The sequence below is a fragment of the Pinus tabuliformis genome, chromosome 9 (assembly GCF_031772625.1).
Source record: "Pinus tabuliformis cultivar Carrire ecotype Pingquan chromosome 9, CPIR1, whole genome shotgun sequence".
NCBI classification, from domain to species: domain Eukaryota; kingdom Viridiplantae; phylum Streptophyta; class Pinopsida; order Pinales; family Pinaceae; genus Pinus; species Pinus tabuliformis.
In genome coordinates this window covers 998,407,350-998,420,294 of record NC_142307.1, presented here as the reverse complement: position 1 = coordinate 998,420,294, position 12,945 = coordinate 998,407,350, and positions in this window count along the sequence as shown.

Below are 12,945 nucleotides of genomic sequence, written 5' to 3'. Positions count from 1 at the left end.
AAGTTATTTATTTTATGTATTTAAAGTGAATTTATGATTAAAAGTTAGAAAAATAACATGTATTTGCTTATACCTAAAGGTGGAATGAGTTTGGTGACATGTGTAGGTAATTTGGAAGGTTCCAAGACACTCTTATGTGGTGTCCAAGACTCAAATTCAAATTCTCTTAAAGATTTGAAGGAGATTTAGGATAGGGGTCAAGCATATCTCATGGTGAAAAATCATGGATAAAGGAATATGTGTCTCATATTGGTTGTAACCATATGAAGGATTTGTGGATCTAGGAGGGATTAGTAGATCTCCATTAATGAGTTAGTTGCTTATGTTTTTGTATAAATAAGAGTACCTCCTCCATTCCAAAAGGAGGACTCTTGGAGCATGTATCCTAACTTATGATGGAATATAATAAAGTTTTCTTTCTATAGTTTTAGATATAAATTGTCTTAATGTAGTATATGAATTTATGGAATAGTTTGTCACTTTGTTCTTAAGAGAATTGAGCTCACTCTAAAATGACTAAAGAAACATTTTATTTCACTATAGATTTATTTCATTATTGATTTTATTTTCATTTAATTACTTAGATGTTTGAATATTTTTCATTATTAATGAATGAATTTTAATTTAAATCTTATCAGCATATGAAAGGACAAACAAGGGTCTAAGTTAGACTCTCTTCCATTTGATATGAGTAATAATTGAAATTCACTCTCTTTTTCTAGTTTTAGGTGATTTTCTGAATTTCTAGTTTTCCAACGATGGCATTAATGATGAATGAATTTGTAATGAAGAAAAACAGGGACCTCCTTAGTTAGGAGCCTCTTCTATTATTTGTTAATGCATCTTAAGCTATTGTCCACTAGTGCCTTTTTATTTATGTTCATTAAGTAGTATTCTAGAAGAAGGACAAATATGGTTCTCCTAAGTTAGGAAACACTTCTCTTTCTTATTACATAATGAATTAGAAATTACTTAGTTAAATTTTATATTTGTAATATGCACTTCTAATTAGTTTATAATTGCATTCCCTTCAGTTTCCATAACTTATCTTCTAAACCTAATTATAGTTGCATTTCAGGTTCCATATATTTTGGTTTGCTTCTAAGTTTTATGAAACCCCGAGGTTGACAATTAAATAATAGGGACCTAACAGACAATTAAATCACCCAACAGGTACCCAAATTTATATAATACATTTTCCCTTAAGAATTTAGCCACTTTCTCTTCTGTTGCTGCTTTGATGGCCTTGGCTTTAGCCCACTTAGTTAAATATTCATTGCACACAATGATGTACTGCTTTTGCCTAGTTGGAGGGTCAATGGGTCCAATAAAATCCATGCCCCACTTGTCAAATGGATCGAAAGTCACTTGAGGTTGCAGAGGCATTTCATCCCTTGGGGTAGGTTTCCCCATCCTTTGGCACCGATCACACTGACTAGTATACCTCCTCACATCTTGGTGAAGCGTTGGCCAGTAATAACTAGCTTGCAATACCTTGAATGTTGTTCTTTTTGTTGCAAAGTGACCTCCACAGGGCCCATCATGACAGGTTAAAAGGATGTCAAAGGCTTCCTCCTCCCTCACACATCTTCTCAAGATTTGATCTTGGCCTAGTTTGAAAAGGTTGCCCCTAATCCAAGTGAATGGGGTTCTCTTCCTCACAATCTTGCTCTTTTCCTTGGAGGACAAATTTGGTGGAAACGGCATAGCCACCAAGTAATTTGCTATGTCAACAAACCATGGAAATAGAATCGAAATGGTGAATAAGTGTTCATCCGGCAACTGATCATCAACCATCCCTTCCTCCCCTACAGGAAAAGTCAATTTGGATAAAAAATCTGCAACAACATTCTCCTTGCCAAGCTTATCAATAATAGTTAAATCAAACTGTTGCAATAAAAGTAACCATCTAATAATCCAGGCATTTGCATTAGATTTATTCATCAAGTATTTAATTGTAGCATGGTCAGTATGTACAAATTTTTGGTAACCTATAATGTAATGCCTAAATTTGTTCAATGAATTCATAATAACTAGGAGCTCCTTTTCAATCATTGTGTATTTTAGTTCATCTTTTGACGGATTCTTACTGATGAAGTAAATGGCATAAGGTAGCTTGTCATTTATCTGGCCTAGAGCTGCTCCTATGGCTTTGTGATAGGCATTTGCATGTATACGAAAAGGAAGAGCCCAATTTGGGCCTTGGAGAATAGGAGCAGTAGTCAACTTGTCCTTTAGGGTGTCCAAGGCCTCTTTACAACTTTCTGACCATAAAACTTTGGAGTCTTTGGCCAATAACCCAAATAAAGGAGAAGCTAACTTACTGAACTCTTTTATAAATCTCCTATAGTATCCAAATAAACCTAAAAAACTTCTGACATCCCTCTATTTTTGTGGAGGTGGGACCCTTTGGATGATGACTATCTTATTTGGGTCCACCTGCAGTCCTTTATGGGATATTGAATGACCTAGAACAGCCCCTGCAGTCATAAAGAACTCACATTTTTCAGGACTAAGGGACAAGTTCATTTCAATGCATTTGTTCAGCACCTTACCCAAGTTGGACAGAGCCTCCTAGAAATCACACCCATAGGGTGTAAATCATCCATATAAATTTGAACTGCATCATGGAATAGCTTGACAAAGATACTTAAGACTGCCCTCTCGAAAGTGGCAGGCGTATTGCATAGACAAAAAGGAAGGACCCTATAAGTGAAAGTACCCCAAGGATAGGTGAAGGTGGTTTTTTCCTGGTCCTCTGGGCTAATCTGGATTTGATTGTACTCGCTAAACCCATCTAACAAAGAGAAAAACTTTTTCCCTGCCAGGCCATCTAACACTTGGTCAATGAAAGGTAGAGGGAAATGGTCCTTCTTTTTTTCTTTGTTTAACTCTCTATAATGGACAAAAATCCTCCACTTCCCATTTTTCTTTGGAACCAACACCAAAGGAGAAACCCACTCGTTGTCTGAGATAGGGTAAATTAATCTTGCATCCAGCAACTTTTGCAGTTCTTCTTTGACTATATCCTTGAGAGTTGGATTCATTCTCCTTTGGGGTTGTTAGAATGGTTTGAAACATTCTTTGATGTAAATGTGGTGAGTACACACCAAGGGGTGCACTCCCTTCATTTATTTGTAACTCCAAGCAAAGGTATCCAAATGTTCCCTTGCATGTTGCACAACTCTTCTTCTTGGTGTACAAAAAGAGAGGGGTTGATTTTCAATGTTTTCTCAGGGTCGAATTCTATTGTTTTGACACGAGTAGGGCTTGAGTCATCTAAGAATAGATCAATATGATGGTTTATCTTGGTTTCCTTTACTATTTCCTCTAAGGACAAGGTGTTGGGAGTTGGATTTTCGAGGATGTGTTCAATCAAATCATCTTCATATGATTGTTCTCCTCCCATGGCAGTTTCTAGGGTATGGAGTTGGGCTGAGTAGACTTCATCTTCTTCCACCTCTTCTAGAAATAAAGGTAAATCATGTTCTAAAGATGGCTGAGTAGGAGGGTACAAGACCCACTGCTTGGACAGATGCCCATTTTTTATAGTCATATTTCGAGCCCTGTAGCTGATGTAGGCATCAATAGTGTCTAACCAAACCCTCCCCAGTATGAGAGGACAACCATTAAGCTTGGCCTTAGGCTGGAGAACTAGGAAGTCTGCAGGGTACTCCTAGGAATCACTGGAGACCACCACATCCTAAACAATCCCCTCAAGGGCTACCATGGAATGGTCCGCAAGTTGCAAGACTGTTGTGGTATTTCTTAATGAACCTTGGATATTTAGCTTGAGCATGGTGTCCTTAGTCATTACATTAATGGAAACCCCAAGATCAATCAAGGTGTGTAGGAAAATGGTGACATTGATGTGCACATCTACTACAAGGCTTCCAGGATCTAAATACTTTGGGCAAATTACCTGCTCCATCATTAAGTCGGATAGATGTACAATGAAATTAATGATAGGGGTGTTTCTTTTTTGCCTCCCTGGATGTTTGAAACACTTCTCTTTAATCAGTTTGTTCTAAATAGGTACATCCTTAATGGCTTGGAGAAGAGGAATTTTGACACATATATTTTTCAATTCACCCAGAAGTTCATTCTCTTTTGGGGTAGGCTGGACTGGATGAGGTAATCTTTCAGGAAAGGGTGGTGGATTCACTCTGAGCATACTTTCCTCTCTTTCCTCCTCACTCTCCCTAGGTGGAGATGGAGGTTGGTTGTCCAGGAGTACTCTCCCAGACCATAGGTTATTTTCTTTAATTTCCACAACATAAGCAGGGTAGGATGTCTCTCCATTGTATACTTGTTGTGCCTATCCGTTGTTCTGGTTTAGATTTGGTTGGGCAGGCATCTGAGGTCTTTTAGGTGGATCTAGGTGTAAAATTTGTGGTTGAGTAGGAGGTGAAGGCAATAAAGTTGGAGCATTGTTGTATGGAGGCTTCCACCCCTGGGTTGGTGCATTCCATTGAGGATGTGGAGGAGTATATGGCTGAAATGGATGGTTGGTCGACTAGGAATGGTACTGAGGTGCAAAAGACCAAGGAGAAGGTGTAGACCATGAGGGATGAGAAGGGGGGGCCCAAGAGGGAATGGATGTGCTTTGGTTAGGATTGTAATATGCATAGGATGACCCTTGCATTCCTTGCTGGTACGGTCGAGGCCCATGAGGTCTCCTTTGATTTATGTAGCAAAGTTGTTCAGTCACCCTCAGTTCCCTAATACACAACTTTTAGTCCAGGTAGGGAAGGGCACTTGTCTATGGAGTGTTTTTCTTCACAGACGGAGCAAATTTCTATAAGGTTTAATGGACATTCATTCATAGGGTGCCTCCTTGTGCATCTAGGGAAGAAAATGGCTAATGCTCTCTTTGCTTCCTCCTTCTTTCTCTTGATGTGCATAGTGTCCATCTATAGGGCAAGGATTTTCAAAATTTCACTCTTGAAATCTTCCAGCATATTTCCAATTTCACCTTTTATGGATGTGTTGGGAGAGGATGAGTTGGCCATTAGTTGACTACCCCTACCCTTTTTCCTAGCTGCCCTAGAATGGTTCTTAAAGACAGTCTTCATATATTCATAGGGTAGCTGGTAGATGTTCCCTCCTGCTAGCAGGTTTAGGGTATCTAGAAGATCTTCCCTTAACCCCCTGAGCAGGACTAGCTTCAGTGACTCAGGATCAAGTGTGCACTGGCCCTTTTGTAGCTAAGTTGGAATATTTCCTCATAATCCTATAAGGATTCATCATGCCCCAAGGTCATTCTAAAAATTTCCTCTTTTGTTTCTTTGGACCTGCAGTAGTCCCGATACTTGTTTTTGAAGGATTTCTACATTTGATCCTAGGTTGTGATGATATCCCCAAGCAAACCATGAACCAACGCAGAGCTGCATCCTTGAGAGTGGATGGGAATAATTTCAACTTCTGATCATCAGTGGTGTGATCATAAGTTCTGCATATGACAATGAACTCAAACAAGAAAGCATCTGGATCCTCTGAGGTCAGGCCATGGAAGTGAGGAATAATAGAGGGGCTTATGTTTTTCATCTTGGCATCTCCATTGGTTTATCTGGTGGGAAAAACACCCTCAATTCTTTCTCTATCTCCTCTGTCATTTCTATTTTCAGCCATTAGGTCAGATGGAATGGGTTCTCCTTCTTCTTCTCCCCCTAGAGGCTCTTCAAAAATTTCTGGTTGTTTGCCTAAGGGGTCCTCCAGTTCATAGCCACCGAAGAAGAGAGAAGGTTGGTTGTTTGAAGTGGTGGGGGTATTTGGTAGAAATTTTACTAAGTTATCCCTATTCCTACGAGGCATGAAAGAAGTGTTTTTGTTTTGTTTTGTTTCTCAAGATTTGAGACTAATTGCATAATTGAAATAACAAACTAAACGGAAACTAACTGTTGAATGAAATCTCACTTGCAGAACGGAAAAGAAAGCAAACCAACTACAATTAATTTTGCATAAATGAAGCTAACAATAGAATGAAAGAGATAAGAAATGGAAGAAAGAAAGCATAAATCATATCTTACTCAGACAACTCCCTGGAAATGGCCCCAAAATGCGACGAGCACTAGTATTGCAACAAGAATGTTGCAACTCCTGGGGCTACCAACTCTATTTTATCAACCGAGGGTTCGTACAAACTTGGAGGTGACAATGCTGCATACACAAGCATATGTGATGGGTCCACTCTTTGTCACTACTAAGCTAGTGATAGACCACTATGGTTTCTCAAACCAACCTTCTATTGATTCAGAAGAAGTTTGATTACCAATGAAGGAAGGGGAATTTTGCACTAATTGGGAGAATTGAAATATTGTCTACTGCAGTAAGGAAAGACTAAAATCAATGCTTTAAACACACCACTCATCTAACTAATTTCTAAGAGATCTTGCTTCAGAAGAATTCTAAGCTAACATGTGTGTAATCCTAACTATCCTAGGCATGCAATCTGAAATAACCAAACATTTTACTGCTGTGCATATGAATGAACACAATAACTCTTTTTTTCTTTTTGTCCTTTTTTGTGAAAATGTGAATGCTAAATCTTCTTGGTGATGTGGCAGGTGGGTTAGAGATGGTGGTGAAAGGTCAGATGGCTTGGGAGGAAAGTAGGGGTCTTCTCCTATCTTCATGGATGATTTTTTCACAAATCAGACCCAAAATAGGCCACTACAGGTTGTCCTACAGGATGTCCTAATGCTCCTAAAGGATCCCTTGTATTCCTACAAGATCTGGCCGAGAGAAATAGGAGTGATTTGGAAGGTGGTATAGGGCTTAGGGAGGTGAATGATGGAAGAAATAAGGCAAGGGAGTGGCTAGGACTTCTTTAGAGCTCAAAACAGAGTTTGTAATATGGTTGGATTTGATCAACAGCCCTGGAAAGTTGTTCTTATGGAATGATGAATTGGTTGAGGGAATTAGTGGCTTTCAGTGATCATGGAATGATGAGGTTAGGATGGGGTTACTGGCATGAGATCTTCCTGCACTATTGAAACTCCTGCAATACATGCATCACTAGCATTTATCCATGAATCATGTCAAACAATAAAGATTTCCAATCAACTTAAGAAAACACAATTGTATTATTTAGTTGGCTAGTTCATACATGGAAATACTTGCAGGACATTTGTGAAACACCATGAGATCTAAGACAAATTTGGAGATATCAGAAATGACAATTGAACCTATTCTTGAAAACTGAAAAGATGCTGGCTTAGGTAGCAGAAAACCCTAAATTCCATAAGAAATCAGAATTTTGTCTTTTTGGGGATGAATATGAGTTCTTCCTCAAACCATGGTCCCTGAAGGTAGGAGTGAGGCCAAATCCACCTGCTATTAGACTTTTGGGTATTTCTTTATCTCTCTAAAGTTACTACTAAAGTGATGCACAAATGGAAGCAAACTATTCAAATTCACCATTACTTGCAATGAAACAATGCTAAAACCAATTCAACCATTAATCTATGAAATAACATAAGCATACAAGTACAATAAGAGGATCCTTTTCTGCTAGGGTTGGGCCCTAACCCAAGATCTTTGGTCCTCTGAGTCAACTCATTGCTGGATCAAGGAAATGCTCATTCTCATTATCATATCATAAAAAATACATAACAATGTTTTTCCACAAAACTTGAACTCGAAAATGCTTAGTGCTCTTACATAAGAAATTTGAATACTAATGAGGCTCTAGGCCTCCTTATTAATACAATTGAAGTCTCAAACAACTTCCTTAAATCTAGGGAGGCTTGGCTCCCAAACTCAAGATGAACTGGCTCTTAACTCTCACTGCCTCAACTGCCCATGATCTCCATGACTTGGCTACTTGCAACTCTAATCTGATTTGATTTGATTGAGGAATATTCGAATATGTGAGAATTTAATGAGGAGGATCTATCTCCTATAATCTCTCCTCCTTGTCTCATTCGAGTTTCTGCACTTAATTACCCAAAATTGGCATGATTTGTTCTCAAAAACCTGCAATCAATGCACATTAGACCACTAGACATAACATCTTACTTTTACTCATCTCATTAAGAAAAACATAATTAAAACATGTAAGGAATTATGAGAAGAGTTTATTTTAATAAGCTTGGAGGTGTATTAAGGTCCATATAGTTACCCAATGATGAGGCTCATCACAAAGGTCTTCCCAGCAACACATGGCACACGTCCATTGGCATCACATCACATAATACAACATATTTGTATGTACCTATGTGAATCTCCACCTTGCATTGCTCTGTCACTAAGAGCTGATGTCCCTTCTAAAACCAAGAAACTCTATAAGGAGTAGGTTGTACCATTTTCACCAATCCCAACTTCTCTACCATCTCTGTGGAGACAATATTATTAGTACTCCCGCTGTCAATCACAACCTTGTAGCATTTCCCTTTAGACTTGTAGACAGTCCTGAACAAACTTTTCCTTTGAGCCGGTTCATTTACTTCCTTTTTGCCTTGAGCAACACTCTTTTTAATAACAAAGACTCTCCGACCTCAGGTGGTTCTTCCTTCCCTATGACCTGAGGGTTTTCTTCCTTTGCCTTAGTTATATTCACGTTACTTTGATTTGTTGGTTTGTTTTTAGGACAGACCCATGACATGTGTCCAAATTCACCACATGTATAGCACTATATTTCTCTTCCTCAACCTCTTCCTCTAGTTCCAAATCTTCTTCCACCAAAGTCTCCTCTTTGTGGTGGCCGTGTTGGCATTATGATTCAGGTGTTGTCCTTGATGGCAAACCCATTCAGGTGATAAATCAAGAAGGACGCAGGAAATATATTCAGCAAGTGCGTCCCCGCAGGTATACCATACAGAACCCGCGTCCAGGGACGCCGGCCAGCCGTTCAGGAGGTGCGTCCGCCCAGTGCACACATTTCAAGGCAGAGAAAAGCACGTGGGGGTTTCTTGCGTGGTATCTAGCCGACGGTTTTGTGTTTCTATGGTGTCGGCTCGTGGTATTGTTCCATGTTTTGGGGAGAAGCTTGCCTATATAAAGCAAAGGAGTTCATTTGGATTAAGCATCATCTTTGTTGAATATCTTTTGGTGAGATCTAGTCCAGATCTATGAAGGCAAATCTTCTAATGGACTGTGATCTCTATGGCGCATGATCAGATCTGTGGATCTGAGTGTTTGGGTTGGTTCTGAAGTCCTCATATCTTTTATATCTGAAGGGATGCAGGTTCAGTAAAGGGCAAGTGCGCCGGGACGCAGTACAGTAAAGGCTCAGGTGCGTCTCTGAGGCAAAGGACGCGGCGCGACTGTGTTATTGGGTGCGTCTCTGAAGCAAAAGACGCGGCGCGATAGTGTTTCGGGGTGCGCCGGTCGCAGCAAAGCATAGAGGAACAGTGCGTCTGCACGCAGAACAGCGGAGGGTAGACTGCGTCCAGTCGCAGGCCACAGAAAGAAAATATGCGTCCCTGTCTTAAGATGATCTGTTGACTGTATATTTCTGTTCATAAGGTGTTCTGGGTTATTTCTGTAATTACTGATCTGATATCTGTAGTGGACTGTATCTGTTATATACTTGTTGATCATTTGATTCTTCATGAAAAGAAGTAGGGGGTTGTAGCTCCCTTCCAGGAGAAACTGGAAAACGAGAGAGAGTTGTAGCTCTCTGCAGGTTGCAGCCTGCGTGCTGGTAAAGGACTGCACCAGTACAAAATCATTGTAAAAGAATTTCTTGAAAGAAGATAGAGACATATTGCAGCAGGTGGTTTTCTCCCGCATTGGGTTTCCACCTTACATCTTGTGTTCTTTGGTGTGACTGTCTATTTTCTTTATTCAAGCTCATTATTTTATGGTACTGATATGCAAGAATAATTCAAAAGATCAAATAAGGAAGATTTGGTAAATTGCTTAATAATACTGATTCACCCCCCCTCTCAGTATTATTTCCAACAATTGGTATCAGAGCAGGTCCTTCAGAAAAGCTTGATCGCTTGAAGGTAGATCGTTCATCATGAGCAACTACGAGAGAGAAGCATCAATCAGGCCACCAGTTTTTGATGGGACAAACTTCAATTATTGGAAGGTAAGAGTTACTGCATATCTTCAATCTCTTGGTACTGAAGTTTGGGACATTGTAGAAACAGGCTATGCTTTTCCTTCAGCTACTCCTACAGATCCAGCTGAGAAAAAGAAGTATGAAACAAATGCAAAAGCAGTCAGTACTCTATTAGGAAGTATATCCCAAACAGAATTCATGAAGGTAATGCACTTCAAATCAGCAAAAGAAATATGGGACAAAATGATCACAAGCTATGAAGGAGATGAACAGGTAAAACAAGCTAAACTTCAAACTCTCAGGATTCAATATGAGACTCTCAAGATGTATAATGATGAAAGTGTGGCTAATTATTTTCTTCGGGTAGATGAGATTGTTAATTGTATGAAAAATTTGGGTGAAGAAGTAAAGGAGTCCATAGTAGTTCAAAAGATTCTAAGATCATTATCCCCCAAGTTTGAATCCAAAGTATCTGCAATAGAAGAAAAAGAAAATCTCCGTGTTCTTACTATGTCTCAGCTACATGGAATTCTAACTGCTTATGAAATGAGAAAGGGAGGACCATCAGACAGAAGGGAGGCTGCTTTTAAAGCATCAGGCAAAGAAGATTACTATGAAGCAAGCCATGATCCAGAAGAAGAGGAAGAAGAATCAAATTTTGTCAGAAATCTTCAAAGAGGTTCTGGAAGGTTCAGAGGTAAGCTACCTTTCAAATGCTTTGCTTGTGGAAGAGTAGGTCATTATGCTGCAAAATGCTCTTATAAGGATAAAGGAAAGGAACCAGTTAGATGGAACAAGAAACAAAGCGCAAATAAGAAAAGCTACTACACCCATGAAGACAGTGATGGCTTATCAAACAGTGATGAAGATGAACAAGGTAATAAATATAGGTTGTTAATGGCATTTGAAGATGATGATTATGAGGATGCTGTAGATGTGGATAACCTTTATGATGAAATTACTAGACTCAAGAGATGCATAGAAGAAAAGAACATGATTATTGATACTCTACAATTCCAAATTGATGAAAAGGAAAAACATCTTGAAAAATTAGAAGGTGAAATTGTTGGTCTTAGAAAAGAAATTGAGAAAACAAAAACTATTAATCTCAAGTTTGTCAAAGGATCTGAAACTTTGGATGAGATTATCAGTGTGCAGCGGTCTCCACTAAATAAGACAGGTTTGGGCTATAATGGAGAAACTTCTCAAGCATCCACTTCAAAAAGTTATCTTGATGCAGCAAGAAGAAATGAGCAAGAGCACAAGGAAGATCATCAGGTAAAGCAGGGACAAATGTCAAACAGAAACTATCAGGGGCAATCCAGCTTAAGGGTGAACAAAAGCCACAACCAGCCACAGGTAAAATCTTCTCAATTTGGTTCAAGAATAGATGAAAATAGAAATTACAATCAGTTGGCTGGTAGATCCAATAATCGCAGAAGCTTCTTCAATGGACAATGCTTTTCTTGCCATAACTTTGGTCACAAAGCAGCTCAATGTGTTGCGTATAAAACAATCATGACTAGGGAAGCTCAAAAACAAAGAAGTATGACAGGGATTACAAAAAGGACCTATAACAACTTTTCAGCTCTTGAAAATGAAGTTGAATGTTCTATTTGCAATAATTTTGGACATAAAGACTTTGAATGCAGAAGCAGGTTTCCGGAAAGAAAGGTACAAGAGCAGAAAAAGGAACAAGCCTCAGGCACCAAAACATGGAGAATAAAGGAACCTCAAACAGAAAGATGTGGGATAGCATTTTATGCAGAAGGACAAGAAAATCTATGGTACATTGACAGTGGATGTTCGAAGCATATGATAGGTGATAAGAAAAACTTGAGTCTTATTCTAATTCTTAATATTAGAAAGGGAAAGAAAGTCTCTTTTGGAAATGATACTCCTGCAACTATAAAAGGAAAAGGTATTGCTCCTTTAAAAGAAGATGTTAAGGCTGGAAATGTTTTGTTTGTTGATGGATTGAAGCATAATCTACTAAGTGTCAGCCAGATGTGTGATCAAAGAACCGAGGTTATATTCAGATCAAATGGATGCCTTGTTCGTGATCTTGATACAGGTAAAACAGTTCTCAAAGGAAAAGAACTCCAAATAATCTATACATATTTGATGAAGGACAACAACAATGCTATCTAAGCAAGGATGAAGAGCACTGGCTATGGCATCGAAGGTTGGGACATCTAAGCTTCTCACAAATAAGGAAAGCTTGCAAATATCAGGCAGTTCGCGATCTTCCAGATATCAAAATTCCTGACAACACCATATGCAGATCATGTCAGTTTGGAAAACAAACCAGAACTAACTTTCCAGAGAAAGAAGGATCAGCCAGCATGCCTCTTGAGCTAGTACATACAGATGTATGTGGACCATTCAGAAAAAGAACACCTAGAGGAGAGGAATACTTGATATTATTTATTGACGATTTCTCCAGGTTTGTTTGGTTAGGACTTATGAAGCACAAAGATGAAGCATTCGAAAAATTCAAATCCTTCAAAGCCTTGGTTGAAAATGAATCAGGTCACAAAATTAAGTGCCTCAGATCTGACAGAGGTGGGGAATTTACTTCAAATGAATTTTTCGATTTCTGTGATGAACATGGGATAAGGAGAGAATTTTCTACAGCTAGAACTCCTCAGCAAAATGGAGTGGTTGAAAGAATGAACAGAACAATCCAGCAAATGGCTCATGCTATGCTTGATGAATCAGGAACCCCTGCAACCTTCTGGGGTGAAGCTGCACATGCGGCGGTTATTATTCTCAACAAGACAAATTCCGTCCGAGTGAACAGCACTCAAACTCCTCATGAGCTCTGGAGTGGTAAAACTCCTTCGGTAAAGCACTTCAAAATCTTTGGGAGCAAATGCTATATCAAGAATACTGAGGAGCAGCTTGGTAAACTTGATCCTAGAGCAGATGAA